Source organism: Hemicordylus capensis, chromosome 6 (genome assembly GCF_027244095.1).
Source record: "Hemicordylus capensis ecotype Gifberg chromosome 6, rHemCap1.1.pri, whole genome shotgun sequence".
Classification (NCBI taxonomy): domain Eukaryota; kingdom Metazoa; phylum Chordata; class Lepidosauria; order Squamata; family Cordylidae; genus Hemicordylus; species Hemicordylus capensis.
In genome coordinates, this window is record NC_069662.1 from 105981381 (window position 1) to 106001599 (window position 20219).

At 41.7% G+C, this 20219-nt stretch overlaps 1 protein-coding gene across 12 annotated transcripts in view; it reads right to left on the reverse strand.

Moving 5' to 3' along the window:
• Positions 1-20219, reverse strand: part of RBMS3 (RNA binding motif single stranded interacting protein 3) — a 1053558-nt gene that overhangs the window by 475319 nt on the left and 558020 nt on the right. The window lies entirely within an intron of this gene.

The window sequence follows — 20219 nt, forward strand, 5'->3', positions numbered from 1 at the left end:
AAATTTATTGCCCTCTTCTGCAGGTTCTCCAGTTCTATAATGTCTTTTTTTTTGAGGTATGGTGACCAGAACTGAAGACAATATTCAAAATGTGGCCACACCATTTATTTGTATAAGAGCATGATATTAGCCTCATCGACCATGTCAAGTTGTGGAATGTCCTTAGGAAAATGGGTGTCCCAGAACATCTCATTGTTCTCATGAGAAACCTATACATAGGACAGGAAGCCACAGTCCCGATGGAACATGGTGAAACAGACTGGTTCCAAATCGGCAAAGGAGTAAGAGAAGGCTGTATACTTTCTCCTTATTTATTCAACTTAAATGCTGAACATATACTGAGAGAAGCTAGCTTTAAAGTTGGGAGAAGAAACATCAATAACCTGCGCTACACTGATGAGACCAGTCTGATAGCTGAGTATGCAGATGATCAGCAAGCTCAAGTAATGAAAGTCAAGGAGCACAATGAAAAAATGGGACTACGACAAAATATAAAGAAGACTAAACTAATAACAATAACAAACTAATAACCAGCCTCAGAATTGATAATGAAGACATAGAAGGACATTGATAATGAAGACATAGAAGGATAGATTCTGCCTTTTAGGATCAACCATCAACAGTAAAGGATCCAGCAGTCAAGAGATACACCACAGACTAGCACTTGATAGGCTTGGAAAGGATATTTAGGTGCTGTGATTTGTCTATACCTACAAAGATTAGAATCGTTCAGACAATGGTTTTTCCCATGACACGCTATGGATGCGAAAGCTGGACTTTGAAGAAGAAAGAGAGAAAAAGTATTGACACTTTTGAATTTGGTGCTGGAGAAGACTTTTAAGGATAACATGGACAGCCAGGAAAACAAACAAATTGATCATAGAACAAATCAATCCAGAATTTTCACTCAAGGCACCACTGAGAGACCTTAAAGGCCAAGTTGAAGAGAGATCATTCTGGAGAGACTCTATCTATATGGTTGCTAAGAGTTGACACCAACTTGACCGCACTTAATCAATCAATCAATCAATGATATTAGCAATTTTATTTTCAATCGCCTTCCTAATGATTCCAAGCATGGAATTGGTCTTTTTCACAGGATGACTCTGGGCCAGTCACTTCTCTCTCAACCTAACCTACTTCACAGGGTTGTTGTGAAAGAGAAACACAAGAATGCAGTACACCGCTCTGGGCTCCTTGGAGGAAGAGCGGGATATAAATGTAAAAATAACAACAACAACAACCCCAAGATCTCTCTCCTGGTCAGTCACCGGCAGCTCAGATCCCATCAGTGTATATGTGAAGTTGGGGTTTTTTGCCCCAATACTCATCACACTGAACTACATCAGCCATTTCGTTGTCCAACCCTCCAGTTTGGGAGAGATCCTTTTGGAGTTCCTCATAATCTGTTTTGGATTTCACTACCCAAAATAGTTTAGTGTTATTTTGGTGGCCAAATGTACAAATTTGGCCACCTCACAGCTTACCCAAACTTCTAGATCATTTATGAATAATTTAAAAAGCACTGGTCCCTGTGGGACCCCCACGTCTTACTTCCCTCCATTTAGAGAACTGTCAATTTATACCTACCCTCTGTTTCCTGTCCTTAAACTAGTTACCAGTCCACACATAAACCTGCCCCCTTATCTCATGACTGCTAGGTTTACTCAAGAGCCTTTGATGAGGAAATTTGTTGAAAGCTTTTTGAATGTCCAAGTATACTATGTCAACTGGATCACTTTTATCCACACACCTGTTGACATAGATGTTAAGCTAGCTGGCCTGTAATTTCCTGGATTCTCCCGGATCCCTTTTTGAACAAAGGTTACATTGGCTACTTTCCAGTCCTCTAGTACTGAGCCTGATTTTAGGGATAAGTTACATTTTTTGCAAGGAGATCGGCAATTGTCAAGAGATGTGGGTTTTGGGCGGTATAAGAATATGTTAATTAAATAAATACATACATACATTTCACATTTGAGTTCTTTAAGGAGACTTGGATGAATGCCAATTGGCCCTGGCAATTTGTTAATTCTTAATTTTTCCAGACATTTTAGAACAGGCCCTTCCCCAGCCTGTGGCTGAACTACAATTCCTATCACCCCCAGCTATAACTTACTGTGGCTAGGATGATGGGAATTGTAGTTCAGCAACATCTGGAGGGCCACAGGTTGGGGAAGCCTGGTTTAGAATGTGAGCTCTCGTCACTTCTATCTGAGAGCTTTAGCAGCTGTCCCTGAGAAGCTCGGTTCAGGCACAGGTATATGCTCCGTATTCTCTGCCATGAAGACAGATACAAAGAACTAGTTTAGCTTCTCTTCAATCTCCATATCCTCCTTAATAATCCATTTCATTCCCTAGTCATCTAACAGACCAGTCACCTCCATGGCAGGTTTCCTGCTTCTGGTGTATTTAAACAAGTTTTTGTTATTCCCTTTGACACTTTTATGCAATGTTCCTCAAACTCTCTTTTCAACTCCCTTACTGTCAGCTTGCATTTCTTTTTCAGGAGTTTGTGTTCCTTTCTGTTCTCTTCATTTGGGCAGGCCTTCCAAATTTCTTAAGGAAACTCTTCTTCCCCTTTATAGCTTACTTGACTTTACTTGTTAGCCAAGCTGGCATCCTCCTGGACCTTTCCTACTTTTTGGTATGCATTCTAACTGGGCTTCTATTATTGTGGTTTTAAATAAATGCCATGCACTCTGGAGCGAAGTGACTCTCCCAGTTTTCCCTTTCAGTTTTCTTTTCACCAAACTCCTCATTTTGGATAAGTTTCCTCTTCTGCAATTCAAAGTGTCTGTGTTAGACTTACTTGGCGATTCTCTCCTAACATGTATGCTGAATTTGATCACACACTGGTCACTGTTCCCTAGAGGTTCCATGGCACGGACATCTCACACCAGGTCCTGTACACCATTCAAGGTTAAGTCCAAGGTCACCTTCTCTCTGGTTGATTCCATGTTCAGCTGTTCTAGGTAAACATAGTTATTCAGCATATCTAGAAATCTGGTCTCTGTCATTTCTGGAATGTGTGTTTAGCCAGTCTATGTGTGGGTAATTGAAGCCACCCATTATTACAGCTCTGTCTCTCTTTGACGCCTCTCTGATTTGCTCTGCAACTCCCAGTCACTGTCAGCATTTTGATCAGGAGGGCGATAGCACATTCTAAGTAGCACATTTGCTTTCAGGCCTTGTATTGTCACCCACAGAGTTTCTATGAAGGACTCTGGTCTTCCTAGGCTTTCTAGCTTTAGATTCTATCCCTTCTTTAACATGCAGTGCTATTCCACCCCCAATTCCCGCCTCCCTGTCCTTTCTATAGAGTTTATATCCAGGAATAACAGTGTCCCACTGGTTTTCACTGTTCCACCATGTTACCGTTACATCCACTATATCTATGTTTTCATTAGCAACCAAGCACTCCAGCTCACCCATCTTCGCTCAAAGGCTTCTGGCATTGGCATATAAGCTCCTATATGCTGAATCACTTATCTGGTTTGAGATATATTTCTTTTGGCCATTTGATCTCTTTGACCAGCTAGGACATCCTTCTGTCTGCTCTTTATCTGGTTCTGTTCTCTCCCCTTCTGATTTATCTGAAGCATTTACATGCTCACAACTTAAGGGATAGCATTTGAGATATTCATGAGATATTCTCAAGCTTGGACATATTCGATGATACTCATGAGATATTCTCAAGATTTGCATATCTCTTGAGCCCGATTCTGACATTATGCTATATGCATGTACAGATGTCTGTACACTCATACATGTACCTGTGTTCATTTTAAAAGTGAACCTGGATACAGGCCCATCAAATGCATGGAAGTGTACTTCCATACCTGTGTTCAACATGTGAATGACTGTATCTGTGTATAGATCTGTACCTATGTACACTATACACTTGTTGTATGAATGTTGAACATAACATGTGAATGGTGTACAAATGGTGTACAATGTGAATGATGTACAATTATTTGAGATAGCATGCCAGAACAAACTCTCATAGACAGATGCTGAGTTCAAAGCAAGAGTGTCAAATCCATTTCATTTAAGAGTCCCATAAAGGGAACTCCTAGCCAGAAATAAGGCAAATCAGGAACCTTAGTAAGGCATATAAGAGATTAAACAAGAGACAAAAGGTAAAGCAAAGGCCAGTGTAGGGAAACAATACATGAAGGAAAGCAAAAGAACTAGGCCAGGCTAGGAAGGAAGCAGACTACTGGTAAAAGTTCAAGAAAAAGGACACCAGCTTTACGAAGAAGTCCTGAAGCAGTGGAATTAGCTAAACATGCAATATCTGAGATAAAACACAGCTGATCAATAATTGATTAAACTTGGAAAACAGCTCTGGAGCAGGTAAAGAAGCCCAGAGTGAAAGTAGCTCTTGAAACTCCCTAAGATTAGAGGGATTCCCATCCGGCCCTGAGATTATATACCTAGCTAGCAAGGAGATGCTAATTCTTTTAAAAAACCATATATAGGTCTCAGAGTGATGTAGGCTCATTCTCTTGCTGCTGAAAGAATGTTGCTTTGTTAATCACTGGAAAATAGCAAGAATGAAGAGTGTTGTCACAGGATTTTCCTTAAAGTGAAATGTTGAGTCTAATTTGGAGGTTCCTTCTCAGGTGAAACACTGAAGAAATTCAAAATGAAAGCAAAGAGGCTTCAATAAAATAAGTACAAGGGGGTCAACATCAATGTGCTGTACCTGTAGGTGTAATTTTATGCCTTCCACCAGCACTATACCCTGTTTCCCCGAAAGTAAGACCTACCCCGAAAGTAAGACCTAGCAGTAATTTCTGATGTACCGCTAATTGCCCTAATGCATTTTTTGGGGCTAAAATTAATATAAGACACTGTCTTATTTTCGGGGAAACACGGTATGTTCTGTTGGGAGTCCAGCTGGTAAGAATCTCTACACAGTGAGAAACATTTATAAAACCTGAGGCTAAGATGCTACTAAATTTAATGTAAAATAAGATTTCAGGCAAATCACAAGGTTTTGTTTGAGATAAATAAGAAATATCCAACAACAAGAAAAGCAATAATATTTCAAGAAAAGCAATAATATTTTTGGTAAAATGAGCAATATTTCTCAGGACAGGGAGCAGTGCCTGAAAACTTGGATAGCCACTGCTAGTTGGTTTAGAGAATATTGGACTAGATAAACCAGTAGTCTGATTCAGTATAAGGCAGATTCATATGTCCTGAATAGCAAAAGTAAATCCATTTAAGGAGGCTACAGGACTGTGGGGTGTCGGAGGGGGGGGGGGGAGTTGTTAGAATGTCAGCCATCCATAAATGACAATCATTTCACTAGACCATTATGCTTCATGGTCCTATTAGCATCATCCACATTTTATCAACATATCACTTAAATTGATATACTAACAAAACGGAATGTAGCCAAACAAAACGAAGATAAAACTGACATAGAGTCAATTTTATGGTTAATAGCAAAGGGTCTTGTGTCACCTGAAAAACTAATGGTACATGGTTTTGTGGACAGTGTCAAATTTGTCAGATGCTCTAATGATGTCCACAAGAGCATTATGCCACAATAAAGGTGATTGTGTTGAAAATGTCACAAGGTTCTTTGTGTTGTTATTTTTGCTGCAATATACTTGCACAACTAACACAGATTCCTTTGTGGAATCTACAACACATTGCCATTAAGAAAAATGCATACTGTTTGCTAACCCTAAACCATTATGTAAAAATACATAATGTTTGTTAACCCTTAGCTTAAGGTATGATATTTTTAAAATGGGATTTCAATATTTTAATCTGCATAATTCTCAATCATAAAATTATGGTTATTGATATATATTATCTGCAACAATACAGATGACAAAGTAGCAGGAAGATTAAATCCTTTATCCTCATCTGATATTTGCTTAGTCTGGTTTTTTGACATGTTTACCTTCTAGACTTCTTTATCCATCATATAACTTCCTCAGCCTTGAGACAAAACTAGTCCACCCGCACCCACCCCCGCAACAAATATACATCTATCTTCCATTAGCAAGCATTTAGTTTTGATAGTTTACATTAATGTGTTAAAAATAGTCACCCTGTTAGAATTCACTTCAAAACTGTCCACAGTGCAGTGATTCAAGGAGGAAATTAATAGCTGTGATTTTAGCAACAACAGTTTAGTAGCAGCCAGACAAAGACATACTTTTCTTGTGTTGAATGCAAATATCATATGATATGGGATGTCCATCACTACTTGGCTGTTTATTAGTTACAAACACACACTTACAAACACAGCACTTATATATGGAAGGAGAGGCTCCCTTGAATGAGTTATCATTACATGAATAAGAATCAATGCAGTGGCAGAGGCAGGGAACAGAGGAATGGGTTCTGTGCAGAGCCAGGGATTGGAGGAATGCAATCTGCCCCTTGCTTGTGATGTCACATGCACATGGGCATGGTCCAATTGCCAGAGGGCACACACAAGCCCTCCAGAGCGCATTCCCAACCAGAGAATGGGCCACGCCCATGTGTGTGTGATGTCATGTGCAAAATGGCATGGCCCGGTCTCTGCAGGAACCACGCAAGCCCTCCAGGGCTCATTCCCAGCCAGCTTTTGCTGCGTGGGTGCATTTATTTCCCTTCCTCTCCCTCCAGCAAGGGAGAGAAAGGGGAATAAATGACCCAAGCAGCCAATGCTGGCTGGGAATGAGCTCCGGAGAGCTCACACAGCCCGTTTATTTGAACCTGTCCTTTCAATGGTGGCTCCACCCCTGATTCAGTGGGAATCTTCATCCATTCTGAACAGCTGACTGGTGTATTTGTGAATTTATTTTAGGATTATTGACACAGGGCAAAAATACATGCATTTGTTTATATCAACATGGTATCAAGATTCTATTGCTAGGTTTAAAATAAAAGAAATGAGAACTAACATATCTCAAAACTTCTCAATGATATTGTTCCTGCCCGCAATTCTACAACATATTCATTCTGACATCCCTGCAGTTTCTAGATCTCACAAAATATTCCCCAATACATTATAACAAGAATATACAGTCATCCTTCACCAATCGCGGATTCCTCAATCATTCGTGACTGGGAACATGTGATCAGTCTCGCCAGCTGTGACCCGAGCATTGAGGTTCTGGAGATATTTTTATGATGGGATCTGGGGGGGGGCGATTTTGGGGTTCAGAGGTTCGATTCGCTCATTACTCTTGCAGACCCTGCCAATTCCTTGCAATTTAAAGTGCCTTTGAGCAATGGGGGTGGTGGTGTCAAAAGTGCCTTTTAGTTTTTTTTGGGGGGGGGGAAATCAAAAAATCCCCAGAGGTTCAATCTGTTCACTCTTCTTGCTGACTCCTGGAGATTGTAAGGGATTTTTTTTTTTGGCTAATTTTCTAGTTTTTTTTTTCTTTATATTTTTAGGTATTTTCGCTATCGCAATTCCCCTAACCCCGTTTCTCATTGGTTTTAATGCCTAGCCAACCATGAATCTGCCAATCACTGGGTTTTCCAGGAACGGAACCCTCATGGTTGGCAAGGGATGACTGTATATTAGAATTATCTTCTAACAGAAATACATGCACACAGTCCTGGCAGTTGGATCAGGGGAAGAACAGTATACATAACCTCAATTTGCCATTCATGGTTCCTCACCCAACTAGGGAAATGTGCATGGAAGTTTGTTACCATGAGTCTATGTCCCAGAGTAAGATCAAGATGTTTGTTTTCCAAGTTCTTAAAGTAGATTCTACAGGGGGGGAGGGGTCTTATAATTATTAAAGTAGAAGCATGGGTTGTGTGTTTCTTTCCTCCTTTTCTTGGTTTCCCTCTCTTGCATAGGATAGTGGCAAGAGCACTTGCTGTCTCTGGGATGGGCTCATGCCAGGTGCTGATGTCATTATTCCACATCATCATGGGGAATGAGTGGAAGCCAATAATGGGTAACTAGCGGTGGCAGCAGGTGAGGTGAGTGGAGGCCAGAGGTGGACAGCAGCGGGGAGGGACTGTGGTTGTTGTAGTAGCAGCAGCTAAAAAAAAAGTAGACACTGACCACTGCCAATAACAATATAGGTTATTACCTCTAATGCCCTGGGGCCAGGGTGTTTAAGAAAGCACCTTCTACTACATGAATCCTGCGGCCTGTTAAGTTCATTGGGGGAGGTCTGGCTGCAGTTACCACTGGCTCATTTGGTGGTGACCCTAAACTAGGGCTTCTCTAGAGTTGCCCCAAGGCTCTGGAATGTGCTCCCAAATAAAATCAGAACTGCCCCATCTCAAGCAACTTTGAAATATGAACTTATTTTATCAAGCTTTTCGTTTATAATGTTTTAAAGTTCTATGGATGGTTATTTTAATTTGTTTTATATTATTTAAGGTTTTAATTTGTAAACCACCCAGAGATTGTATATGAGGCAATATATAAATGCAATCAATCAATCAATCATAAATAACATCGCTATGCCACTGCACTGGCTCTTACCCAGAGTATCCTACCCACACAAATCCTTCTCTTTCCAACAGGGCACAGGATAAGGGGCAGAGGCTCATTTCCTATCCTAAAAAATGCTGTGTACATTTATTTATTTCACACATTTTTATATCTCCCCATATACAGATCTCTGGGCAGTTTACAAATTTAACACAGAGATGTATGTGTACACAATTATAGGTGTAGAGAGGCCACAACACCTGGATATCAGGGGGTGTGGCCAGAAGGCACAGTTGTGCTCGCCATTCGATGCATTCATTGACTGCATGAGGAGAATGAGTGAACAGGTTTACTGTAAGTCAAGGAAAACTCAACTTCTAAAATGTTGTTTGTGTTGGATTTGTTAGACTGCTGACATCCTGAATTTAGTTTTTTGCCCTTTATGATAAATCTGAACCATCTTAAAATGGGTATTATCTAAGATACTCTTTTTTGTTGTAAGAAATACGCAAAAACTTTGTTAGGACTTAGGAGTTGTACTATTGCATTATATACACTTAAGCCAATTCATCTGCCATCTAAACCAGAGATCACTCTTGGCAAAATGTTTGTCAGTATTTTACAATATTTTATTTTTAATGAGGATATATTCATCTGGCCATACACAGACAGAGCACTGTTTGTATCCCTTTATTCCCAAATCTAATTTTCAGTTTTCCCCCCTTTATTCCCAAATTCTGTGTTCCACAAAGAGCACAGAGGTTTGTATCCCCTCCAATGCTCTCATGTGTGGACATTCAAAGTCAATTTATGGAAGTCAGAAGTCTCTGCAAGCAGGAGATCCCTTCTCTAACAGATGTGTAACAAGCGACTAGCAAAGTTCTGAACATGTTTTTACAGGTTATTTTATACTGGTCGTGAGACTGCTGCGCTGAAATGAAAATGGTTTCCTGTCTAAAATGCAGTCTAATAGAAGTACCACTTTATGCCACTGAACATGGATTACACAAACACATTCTGGTTTTAATATAATTATTAGCAGCATATAAAGACAACTTTTTAAAAGATGGTATCATTGATGCAAAGGTTAATGTAAGACTATTTCAAACTATGCAACAAAAAAAGTTGATTTCTGAAGGGTATGAACATGTTTGTACCATCAATATGGCTCTTAATGTAGGCGGAGAAACTCTCCACAGAATGGACAAAGAAACTGCCAAATAAGAGAACAGAGCATCTGCTATGGACAAAGCTACAATTATCACACACATCTGAACAGCACTGAGCATGAAAGTTTGACTAGCTGCATTTCCCACACTATTGTATTCAGCCTTCTTACATGTCAACAGGAGGAAATTAAAAGGGGCCTTTGTCACATATACGATATACCTTCTGTTGATAAGATACAGTCCTTGCTGCTCTAACATGAAAAAGTGCAATGTTTTCCTCTTTTGGTTTCCTATTGCAAAAAAGTGCCAACATTTCATTTTCTGTCATTTACCTACTAATTCTACCCGGTCACCCATAATAGTTTCTTCTGTTGCACTATTTTTATCTAGCTCAAGGAGGTTATTAAATAAAAGTTTTGTTTCTCTCCTTCCTTTGTGAAAACAACAAAAGCATCATCTTACTCCCAAACTGGCAAGAAAAGTAGAAGTGAGTGAATGGCTCTTTTCCTTCTGTACCTCTGTGGATTTGCAGCAAAGGTACAGAATTGCTGTTATTGCTGTAAGTTGCCTCTGGGGATCCCACACTGCACACAGCAAAACACAAGGGCATACTTTAGTTTCAAGGCAGAGAAAATACAGGCTTGTTTCACTGGGCTATCTTAAATTTTTATTTCTGCTTGTGGATCACCAAATTATTCTCAGCAAATGTCTTCCTAAAAGTGCAACTTGTTGTATTCTATCTAGCAATCTTTTGTGTTTTGTTGTTTGGAAGTTTGTCCCATTGGGGATCCTGTAGGGAGTGTGAGTACCGGGGTCAGAAAGAAAAGACAGGGGAAGGAGGAGAGAACGGAGTTGTTCCTGGAATAAAGTCTTCGTTAACTCCACATAAGTTTGATTTGTGTTTATGAGGGAAGCCGTTATAAAACATCCCCAAAATCATCTTGGTTAGTTGGTCACTATGGTTGCCAAATCAATGGTGTTTGTGTCTGTGTGGGTTAAAGGGAAGGTTATTTGTTAAATTTTGCAATATAGAAATACATTTTGCTATAGTGAAGCCTTACAAAGAAGCCCCACCCACCACAGCTGATCTTGTGCCATTTTGTAGGGTTATTCCCTCGTGTATTATAAGTGAAAACATTAGGGATGTGCACTGATCATAGTCTGTAGGTCAGTCTGAATTCGGACTCACCTGCAGTTGCGCAAACCAGTTCTGCCCAGTGCAGGACAATTGCAAAATGGTCTGGCAGTTCAAGGTCCGGTAAGGGTGGAGAGCAGTTTGGCCCAATTGTGAACGGTTCAGTAAGGGCGATTCGGCCCAACTACGGACTGTCTGGCGGTTCAAGGGCCAGTAAGGGTGGAGATCTGCACCTTTTAAAGGAAATAAGGACGTCCTTACCATGCCCTGATGGTGCTCCCCCCAGCATGGTGATGGCACTCACCTGGCTTCTGCGCATGCATGGAGGCCAGGTGAGTGCCGTCATAGCAGGAGGGCTGCTGGGGGAGTCTGCCATATCAGGAAGCTGCCTGAAATGGTGGTGACACTGGTAAGTATGTGCGTATTTCCTTTTAAAGGTGCCACTCAACACCACCCAGGCACCACCCTCACCGGCCTTCGAACCATCAGACTGGTTTACGGTGGGACTGAACAGGGCTGAACAGTTTCACCGGACAGCTGGTTGGTCCACATTCACTTTCCTCTTCTTCTTCCTCCTCTTCTATAATTCCCTCCACTATGGCTTTGGGACCTCTGAGGTTTGTGGCTCCTTCATGCTGTTTGACTTGGCCAACCATGCGCACCCCTAGAAAACCTAAGGTGACCATCCCAAGCAGGTCAAAAGGAACATAAACAATGCATCAATTATTGCTACAGCTGCCACACAAGTATGACCAAAAGAAGTTTGAAAAGGAATTCACCCTTGCAATGCCACTCACCACAACACAAATTCCAGGTTGCTGCTAGCAACTAGGTAAGCGGTTAAAGACAGGACTTATAGTATCTCCTGGAACAAAGATTAATCCTTCAAAGCAGGACATATCAATCTTTTCTCATAAGAAAGCAAATATTGGTCTCCTCAAATGTAACCTTAAGAAACATGTGCTAAAGACTGCATATTCTACTTCTAGGCAGGAAAGCAAAGACAGAAGGAGTCCTTAGCAGTCCTTGGCACACTCTGGGTCCTTAAGAAACAGATATATACTTTCAGTCAATAGGCAAATCTCTTATCAATCAATGGTAAGGGTGGTACACACACACACACACACACACACACACACACACACACACACACACTGCACAGATGTCAATATTACTACAAATTACCAGTGCTGTTACTTGTGGGACCAGCAAAGTCCCATAACACTCACAGAGTATTAGACCCTGCATTGCTACAATAAAAACTCAGCACTGGAACAATAAGTGCCACTAAGTATAGGGGAAAGACACAGTTCTGAGAAATTAGGAAATCAGACCTGGCAGAAAACACTGCCCCAGTTGCTATGGTTGAGTAACATACCAGTAACCGCAGGTCCCACAGAGTGGAAACCTGAACTTATTAGATAAACAAGTTGAGGCCTATTCACACATTATGTCCAATGCATGTACAATGTGTGTACAGTGAACACACATACAGATCTGTATGCATGTGCAGTTATTATCACATTAATATCAATAGAGATATAGTAATACACTTCCATGTATCCTGCATTTGTGAAACTTGTTCTCAGGTTCATTTTAAAGTGAACACATGTACAGTCACTCACATGAAAGCATAAGACATTTGTAGGCACTTATAACATAATAACATTAACTCCCCTGCAAAGGGGAGTCTGAACAGTCCCTGTAAACAAAAGAAAGCATGATATTTTGTTAATTTGGACAAAACAGCTATCTCTGAAATCCCAAGTACAGAGTTTGATTAATCACCCAGATAAGTTATCAGAGGCCTGAAAAATAACATAAAGACCATAAATAAAGTGTTCTCTACTCATCCCTACCCTATGATATACTTCCCAGTCAAGAAAATCTCAACATAGTTTTCAGCTATCCCAATAATAGACAAGAGAATAAAGAGGTTGATTAATAAGAGGTCCCTCTAAAGGTGCACCAAGGGAACCTGTGACCACTGAGAAACTGCCAATTCTCCCACTGAGTAGAATATTCATACTCTTAAAGTCTCACCCTCTTTGCACTAAATTCACATTGACATACATTGTCTTTTTCACTCTTTTTTTAAAAAACATAATTATCCTGTTATTCTTCCAAGTGTCATCCACAGAATCAACACCTCATTTAGGCTCTGATCCGACACAGAATAATTTAATAAAAAGAAAGAAAAAGACTTTCAGGTAGTAGTAAGAAAAGCATCAAGGCAGTGGATAATTCATAACACTAATCTGTTGCCTGCATTCATTGTAATCATTTTTCTGGCAAAATGTATTAGATTTTTCAAAGAAATTATGTCTAGGAATGTGGAGATTATAGAAAAAAACAACCTGTTTTCTTGCTGCTTTTTCCTTTACACAGAGAGAGAGAGAAGGAAAGAAAAGAAGGGGGACCACATGTCACCAAAAGTGTCAGGCAATAAAAATGTATGACTACTTCCTTAGATTCTGAGAACATGAGACACTAGAGGAAACTCATCTGTCTGGGTATCTCAAGGACAGTTTCCCACATGAGAATCCAGGCTAGAAAATGTCACAGACACTGACAGATGGGTTTCCCTAGCCTCAAACAACCTAATGGAGCTTTTCGTCAATTTGCATACTGGCTGTTGCTGAATGAAATTGGTATGTGTCAAGGACATTAAGCAGGCCAAAGTGAAAGTGTAATAGCCTTGTACACAATATCACTCCTTACCGTTTGCTATATATGTGAGAGGGGGAGAAATAAAGCAATGTTTGACTTGACGACTGCTCTGAGGCCATAAATCTACCCTCCTTGGGATAAAGCAAGGCATCTAGTTCAGCTCTGTGGCTGCCTGAACTAAATATTATCACTGCTATTGTTTACATCCATTTCCTTTTCAAACAACCCATTGATTCAAAGAATGCCAGAAAAGGTAGATAGATTCCTCTCCTTAAATTGACACCTGATAAATAAAGGACTTGGGAGCAAACCCCATTTATCTGAGCAGTTAACTAGATTACTGCTGAGGTACTACATTAAAATATATATACTAAAACCAGATGACAATGCTCATTTGAATATTTTAGGTGCCCACAATTGTTCACTGATCTGGGGTCTCAAAGGGCAGTATATAAATATAAGTAATAATAAAGTTTTACGGCATGGAAAAAGGCAGACGAAGCTGTAGCTGGTGTCCATGGTGCTTAATCTGAAACAAGTACACTCAAATTTATGAACGCCTAATCAACTGTTGAAGAATCTTGATATATGGACATCAGACTCATATTTCCCCCTCCTCCTACATGAATCTGCCCAACCTGTAAGATCTGACTGAGAGAGTCTCTTGCATGTACTGCCTCCAATGAGGCTCATTGGTAGCCATGCCAATTAGGGTCTTCTCTGTGGTGGCTCCTTCCCTTTGGACCTATCCTACCTAAGGAGGTGTGGTTGGGCTTTTCCCTTCCTTGTTTCAGATGACTTGTGAAGGCAGTCCTCCTTAGACAAGCTTTTAATCTGGTGGGTTAACTGTTTCAGTTTTATTTTATTTCCTGAATTAGTTTTTACTTCCCATGGAATATTAACAAATGGTGATATTGTTATTGTTTCATTGATATTTTATAATTGTTAAATACTTTTTTGTAAAGGAGCGGCATATAAATGTTCTAAATGCATTGAAATAAATAAATAAATAAATAAATAAATAAATAAATAAATAAATAGGGAAACTAATTAGAATGTGTGTGTGCGAATACACACACACGCACGTAGCAGAGTATCTTTAAGACTACTTTTATTTATTTAACACATGGATACTCCTCTCTGTGTGTGTGTGTGTGTGTGTGCATGTGCATGATTACTTTGCAACCATTTGACACAGAAATATAGTTTACTTAAACATTACATAGAATCTTATAGAATAAAATCTGAGGAAGATAAGAGAGACACTGGACCTGTTTGGACAACACCTTACCGGGCCACACAATGGGAAAGGGGGCACACTGAAAGTGCAGCCATCATGATGTCCTGAAGTTCTCTCAGCACATCCCATCATCACAGGGAGGCGAAAAGAAAGTTTGAGGAACATTTAGCTAAAAGTATAAAGGGGAGTAACAAAAACTTCTTTAAATACATCAGAAGCAGGAAACCTGCCAGGGAGGCAGTTGGACCCTTATACAATGAGAGAGTGAAAGAGATTATTAAGGAGGATATGGAGGTTGCAGAGAAGCTAAACGAGTTCCTTGCGTCCATCTTCATGGCAGAGGATAACGAGCATATATCTGTTCCTGTACCATGCTTTTCGGGGATGGAGGCAAGCGAACTGAGTCAGATAGAAGTGACAAGAGATGATGTTCTAAACTGTCTGGAAAAACTGAAAACTAGCAAATTACCAGGTCCAGATTGCATCCATCCAAGAGTCCTCAAAGAACTCAAATGTGAAATTGCCAGCCTCCTTGCTAAAATATATAACCTATTCCTGCAATCAGGCTCTGTACCGGAGGACTGGAAAGTAGCAAATGCAACACTGATTTTCAAAAAGGGATCCAGGGGTGATCCAAGAAATTACAGGCCGCTTAGCTTAATGTCCATTCCAGGCAAACTGATGGAAAACATCCTCAAGGATAAAATTGTAAAGCACATAGAAGAACAGGCCTTGCTGGGAGAGAACCAGCATGGCTTCTGCAAAGGTAAATCTTGCCTCAGGAACATTTTGGAGTTCTTTGAGAGTGTCAACAAGTGTGTGGATAAAGATGATCCAGTTGACATAGTATACCTGGATTTCCAAAAAGCTTTTGACAAAGTTCCTCATCAATGACTCCTGAGAAAACTTAGCAATCATGGGATAAGGACACAAGTACATATGTAGATTACTAACTGGTTGAAAGACAGGAAACAGAGAGTAGGTATAAATGGAGAGTTTTCGCAATGGAGGGAAGTAAGATCCCCTAGGCATCTGTACTTGGACCAGTGCATTTTAATTTATTCATAAATGATCTAGAAGCAGGGGTAAGCAGTGAGGTGGTCATATCTGCAGAGGATACCAAACTCTTTTGGGTAGTGAAATCCAAAACTTATTGTGAGAAGCTCCAAAAGGATCTCTCCAAACTGGGTTAGTGGACAATAAAGTGGCAAATGAGGTTCACTGTTGGCAAGTGTAAAGTGATGCACATTGGGATGAAGAACCCCAACTTCAAGTATATGCTGATGGGATCTGAGCTGTTGGTGATTGACCAGGAGAGGGATCTAGGGGTCCTGGTGGACATCTTGTTGAAAGTGTCAACTCAATGTGTAGCAGCTGTCAAAAAGGCCAATTCCATGCTAGGGATCATCAGGGATCATTAGGAAGGGGATTGAAAATAAAATGGCTAATATTATAATGCCCCTATACAAAACGATGGTGCAGCCACACCTAGAGTACTGCATACAGTTCTGGTCACCACATCTAAAAAGGACATTGTAGAACTGGAAAAGGTGCAGAAGAGGGCAACCAAGACAATCAGGGGCCTAGAGCACCTTTCTTATGAGGCAAGGCTACAACACCTGGGGCTTTTTAGTTTAGAAAAAATACGGCTGCGGGGAGACATGATAGAGGTCTATAAAATCATGCATGGTGCAGAGAAAGTGGATAGAAAGTTCTCCCTCTCACATAACACTAGAACCAGGGTCATCCCATTAAACTGATTGCCAGAAAATCTAGGACCAACAAGAGGAAGTACTTTTTCACACAACGCATAATCAACTTGTGGAACTCTCTGCCACAAGATGTGGTGACAGCCAACAACCTGGATGGCTTTAAGAAGGGTTTGGATAACTTCATGGAGGAGAGGTCTATCATCAGCTACTAGTTGGAGGGCTATAGGCCACCTCCAGCCTCCAAGGCAGGATGCCTCTGAGTACCAGTTGCAGGGGAGTAAGGGCATGCCCTCAACTCCTGCCTGTACGCTTCCAGCGGCATCTGGTGGGCCGCTGTGTGAAACAGGATGCTGGGCCACTGTGTGAAACAGGATGCTGGACCCTGCTGGATCATGGACCTTGGGCCTGATCCAGCAGGGCTGTTATGTAAATGGAGGGCTGTTCGTCCACACTTCAAATTCCTGTAGAATGCCTTTCTCATCACATGGGCCAGTAAGCCATTGACTGAACAGGGCCCCTATGGTAGCATTATGTTCATAGGGTTGAAAGGGTGAATTCAGAGATTATGGAATCTGGAGCTGGCAGTGGGCGTATCTCCTTCCCCTACCATAAGATTGCTTCATGCTCCCTGCTGCTTTCCAGGAAATATAATAGAAAGAGTAAGGTGAATACACATGATGGCATCTATAGCCCATGAAACTGGAAGGCTCATCAGACAGAACAAAAGTTCTGTTACCCAGTGCTTCCATAATCCTAGAGCCAGGACCATTTTCCAGACAATTAATTCCTAATTCCACAAGAACATTCAATTTCTAAAGTCAAAAGTTCTAAATCAGAACTTTTAAGTTAGAACTTTTCTAAATTATATCTTTCCTTTGCATTAAAAAAAAATGACCTCTGAATTTGAATTTTTGGCTTGTAAAATGTGTAAATGTGTTCTTCCAGTAGAAGAACTATGGGTTTTAGTGCCCCCTTTACAAGCGGAGTTCATAGGCACATGCTGAAGAGAACAAAAAATTCTGATGATACCTGACCTTTACCTTCTAGTACTTTAAACAAAGCTCTGGTGACTAAATAGTGCCAAGCTGTGAGATATCTTGAACATCTGTTGAACAGCCTAACTCCTCTTCACTTCAGAGGGAAATCTGACTGTTCAGCATATTGCATGATCTTTCTCTTTAATATTAAAATCACATCAATGGCTCCTGTTTTCCATTTCCCCCATGCAAGCACGGAGATATGCCTATTGACTTCTACAGAAATTCTTGCAATTCACCTGATAATTTTAAACTTCAATTTTAATATATACTGTGGATTTTAATTAAAAACAAGCCTTTTTCAAGCCTCAATTCATTATTGTGCCATACACAGATTTCTATACACATGTTTATTTTCTTATGGGGCTTCTCAATAGGGCTTCAGAATGAAAATTAACCATGCAAACACACCCTTAGACAAACTAAAGATCTAGCAATCAGATTCTATGCATGATGTACTACACTGGGCCACGTAGCCAAAATAGTTCAAAAAACTGCATAATATTTCCTACAACAAATTATTTGAGCAAATGGGGCTCAAAAATGCAGTCCCATTCTACTTTGGACTTTCTCCTGCCTCAAGCAGACACGGGGGTTCGTCTGTAGGAAAGGCCTGAACCCCGCCTTGCCTTGCTGGACTTTGAGGGCTATCACTCAATATTCACTGGGGGTGTTCCACCAAGTAGGGATGTGCAAACAGGCTCGAATTTAAACAGGGCATTGCATTGGCAATGCTGGTCTGAGTTTGAACCAATCGAGCTGGTTTGGTTCAAACTGGTGTGAAGGGCAAAGGTGGGGGCTCCAAAAGGAGGGAGTTTCAAGTTCTATTTAAAGGCAAGGCCTGACCTTGCAAAAATCACTCTTGCTGCTGCTTGCTGTTGCTGCTGGTGAGAGAGTTTGGCTGCAGACTTCTTGTGCCTGCCTGCCTCTGTGCCAGTGGTGGAGGTGAGGTCTCCCCAGTCACCTCTGCCTTCCCCCCACCTCACTCCCTCTTCGCCAAAGTAATGTTCCCTGGCTGTGTATTTGAGTGCCTGTGTGCTGCTACTTCTGCAGGAGTTTTTTTGTTTGTTTTCTCAGTGAGTGCTTGTCTCTCCTACTCTGTGTCCACTGCCAGAGGGCCAGGGATCCAAAGGCCCTTTGGCCTGGGAGGCCTCTCTTGCCCATTTCCCTGGTTCAGCCTCCCTACCCCCCACCTCTTCCTTTTTGCTGTTATTACTGACTGGCTGCTCAGGGGCGTAACTATAATAGGGCAAGGGGAGACAGTTGTCTGGGGGCCCACTGTCTTGGGGGGCCCCCAGAGGCAAGTCACATGACGGACTCCCCCAGCCGCGCACCCGCCCGGGCTTCCTTCAGTTGTATTCATCCTCCCAAATTGATGTGAGTGTTAAGACCTGGAGCTACCAGAACAGCATGTCTTTCTCTAGTACCATTAAATGACTTGCATCGTCCACAATTTACAAAACCTTTAAAAAAAAATTTAGGATGATGTTCTTTTGTGGCACATAGGTGTGTGTGTGTGTGTGTGTGTGTGTGTGTGTGTGTGTGTGTGTGTGTGTAAATTTTACTGTGCTTTTTGTTACCACTATTCAGCCTCATTTAAGATTTCTTTACTTCATGAGCTGAGCTTCAGTGAGGGGGGGCCATTTTAAACTCTTGTCTCTGGGGCCACTCCAACCTTGCTACGCCCCTGTGGCTGCTGCTTCTAATTCTGGGCTGAGTTGAAGACTCCTCAGCTCAGCAGCGTCGGTTGATTTATTTCATTCTGGGGTTTTTTTTGGGGGGGGGTCCTTGTTTTCTCTGGAGCAGGTGATTTTCTTTTTTAATCCTCTTCCTGTTGTGCTTAGCACACCACCTGCTCCAGACTCCAGTGCATCGGCTGCCTCCCCTCTGTCTTCTTTCCCTCCCTTCCTTTTTTCCTCACCTATTCCCCAGCACATTTTTTTCACCAGCTTTTTATTTTATTCAGTGTTTCTCTTTTAATTTGCTTGTTTGTTTGGGTGGGTAGCCAGAAGGCTGCCCATTCAGCCCTCCTCTCCCCCCCCCCCGCCCAGGCTGTGCCCGCCTGCTGCCAGCCCACCACTGGGTCAGGTAATGCTAGCACCTGACTACAAGATCCCCTCAAGAACGACGTTCAGCCGGACTATGGTTCCTTCCCTGTACATGAGATGCAGGGAGCTCGTCTCAGCCACGCTGCATGCAGCGCCGGCTGGCACCAGCATGCATTTCACCACTGATCTCTGGAACAGTGTGAGTGGAATGCAGGCTGCTTTCCTGGCCCTAAATGCTCATTGGTGGGGCCCAGAGACTGAGGGGAGCTCCGGTACTGCCTCTGGCTCCAGCGCATCCTACACTGCATTTCAGTTCAGGTGGGCTGTCTTGCACATGGAGACCCTGGATGTCAAGCACACCAAGGAGGTGGCAGCTATACTTGGCTGCCAAATTGAGGAGTGGATAGGTGGGCTGCCACACCTCACCCAGGGCTTCATTGCAACAGACAATGGCTCCAATGTCACCGCAGCAGTAGAGTCAGTGTTGGAGTGTGTGAACATCCGCTGCATGGCACACATACTCCACCAGGCTCTGAGTTCACAGCAATTAAGGTCACGCACTGCCCCCTCCTTCCATGAATGGAGGAGCAATTCCTATTCATTGCATTGAAAGAGGCTAAAATGTTTTTTTTAAACCATGCACCTCAACGACTTGGGGCTTCAGGGGTGAGTTGTGGCACAATGTGCCCTGCCCCCAAACCCACTTGGGTATCCAGGCACCCCTCCTCCCCCGGGGCATCCTCAAATCCCCACTTCTGCCATTTTAATTTATTTTTTTTTGGAAGATTT